This window comes from Bactrocera tryoni, unplaced genomic scaffold (genome assembly GCF_016617805.1).
Source record: "Bactrocera tryoni isolate S06 unplaced genomic scaffold, CSIRO_BtryS06_freeze2 scaffold_453, whole genome shotgun sequence".
Classification (NCBI taxonomy): domain Eukaryota; kingdom Metazoa; phylum Arthropoda; class Insecta; order Diptera; family Tephritidae; genus Bactrocera; species Bactrocera tryoni.
Window position 1 is genome coordinate 63863 of NW_024396148.1, and position 2767 is coordinate 66629.

Consider the following 2767-nt stretch of genomic DNA (forward strand, 5'->3'; position numbering starts at 1 on the left):
AGCAGCGCACATATGTAAGTATACAACTATTTTCAAAAGGACTATATGTCAATGGAAATTTTGTTAGAAAAAGCACGTCAAGTTCTTGACTTACAAAATTACTCGAAGCTCCTAGCTTGCTGCCTGCTGTTGCCGCTACCTCTCTTCCTTTTATATTTCCACTTTATTTTACCACTCCTCTGTGCTTTTATTTTCTTTGCGCTCAATTCCCAAGTGCTCTCCATGGTACTTTTACGTATACTTAAAAAAGTAGTGGCACAAGGTACTGGATATGATGGTCGTAGTGTTAATAGCACTAAGACATCGTTGTGTGGCATATACATACATGTGGGATTGCAACCACTCAGCGTATTTTAGGATGATCGTTTGAGAGCTCCTGGATTAATCCTTTAGGAGATATCCTATACTCCTTATTACTCCTAATATTCGTGTGTAAATACACGTAAAATTGTATACTCGCTTTTAACATTGCATGTCATTGGAACGCGAGTACTCCTTTTAACCTCCTAATGGAGATCTCTATGATTACTGCTATAGGAGATCTCTATGATTACTCCTAAAGGAGATCTTTATGATTACTGATTTAGGAGATTTCTATGATTACTGCTATAGGAGATCTCAATGATTAATCCTAAAGGAGATCTCTATGATTACTACTATAGGAGATCTCTATGATGAATCCTATATTATTTTCAACCTGCAATTATTTTAACAAAAACAAATCTATTATTTTTTTTTTATATTACACTGTGGAACATTTTTGGGCTTATTGTCTGGGGGGTGAGAAATTCCAAGTCAGGGTGATGGTACTAGGTCAGTATAGTAAAACCCTCAAAGGGTTTGGCGTTCGTATGTGTCAGTTTTTTTTATGACCTTTTAAATTTTTTTTCTTATCCTTTTTGCGGCTCCTTTATTCGCACATGCATAGTAATTCAATGGATTGTGACCTTCGCCAGGATTATTCCAAGTCATTGTTCCTGTAGAACTGAGCCTTACATTTGAGAAACGCCCTTTTGATCTTTGCCTCAAAATCAGGGTATAAGTAATCATCTTTTAAGTTAAAAAAATAGATGACAAGAATTGAAATTATGTATTACCGTAAAGAAATTTATTGAAAAGTGCATAATTCTTCAATGCAACTTTTTTTTTTGGCTCCATCCCAATTCACTTTTAAGAGCAGGGACTCCGCAATCACTTATAATAAACTCAAACTGTTTAGTAACATCTTATCAAATGTATTTTATCATACTCACAATTTCTGCCTCAGGCTTATTCAAAAGCAAGGACTCTGTAGATGTTAAATCATTCATGTTTTTAATAGGAAATATCATTAATTCAATCTTTTTCGGTTGCAATATGTCAATAATCCGCTCCAGGAGTATAGTGTTCTGCGCCGATATTTCCTCTAGCTTCCGAAGTCTTTGTTTCATGTTTTTCTGCCAGGAGGAGGTGTTTCGGGAAGTATTGGTGGACACATTGATATTTTCTCCACTTAAAATTGAAGAACTTCCGCATTCTACGAAAAAAATGTGCTAAAGAGTTATGAAAAAATATTTGCAAGAGATAAACTTACCGATACTTAAAGATTGTAAGAGCTTATTTATTGATATAGGCACATTTAAATTTTGTAAGTTTAAAATTGTAAGAAGACTATTACATGCGGCCCTCGTTATTCGATTTTCAATTGCCCAGATGGCTAACTGTTTTGAAAGTGGTTCAGCTGGCAAACAAAAATCTTCTATCACTTCTTTCGAGCCTGTACCACTTTCAACTTTTTCAAAAACTTCTTTAGAGCCTGTATCACTTTCATCATATTCATCTTGTGTATTATTATTTTGATTTTTATATAAATTATTTAATTTTTTATTCACTAGGCGTTTTAAATGCCTTTTAGAGTACATTTAATTATCAATTTAAAATATTTAATACTCAGTAGATATAAAACACTTACGTCTGCACGCTTTAAAAAACACAGTTGAAATGAACAATTGCTTGAAGACAAAAATTAACAGTATTTATTGTAATTTTCCTTTATTGCTCCTAAAGGAGGACAAAAGGAGATCAATACTAAAATGAAATAAAAAAAATCACAATAGAAGTATAAAATCTCATTTTTTGCTCCTAAGAGATGACAAAAGGAGGTCAACACTAAAATAAAATAAAAAAAAAACACAATATAAGAACAAAATTAAAAAATCTCCCTTACTGCTCCTAAAAGCGGTCAATAGGAGGACTCCTTCATTCCTCCTTTCAGAAGATCTCGCTTTTAAATCTGCTGGGCATGGCCTGCGCACGCATGCAACTCTAAACATACAGCATAAATGAACGGACTCAACGAATAGCAATGAACACCGACAGCGACAGTTAAAAATACAGACACTTGATTTTGAAACTCCATACTGTACGGACGCATTGGTCATTAAACTAATTTTGTACTGAGTATTTAAACCTACGTTTTCCAACCGGTGTATTAAATAAATCATTTTATATGCAAGAAGCGAGATTGTACTGTGACTTTTGAAAAATAACGTTCTAAAAAGTGGCAGAAGTGTCGTGGCAAAAGTGTCGAGTAATCCGAAATTTGAACTTTGTGTAAACTGTGAAGAAACTGTTCGAGTGGACGTGGAGCGATCTTGGTTCTACCGTTTTTTTTTTCTCCAAAACAAAGAAAACGTTCTAGAAACCGGCAGAAGTGTCGCACAGTGGCACCGCTCCATACATTTCTTGGAAAAAAATAGAAGGAGTGGTGGTACAACAATGAAATTTT

At 34.2% G+C, this 2767-nt stretch overlaps 1 pseudogene; it reads right to left on the reverse strand.

Annotated features, from left to right (window-relative positions):
• Window positions 1-904: 904 nt before the first annotated feature.
• LOC120781171 lies at window positions 905-1901 on the reverse strand (annotated as a pseudogene).
• Window positions 1902-2767: the final 866 nt, after the last annotated feature.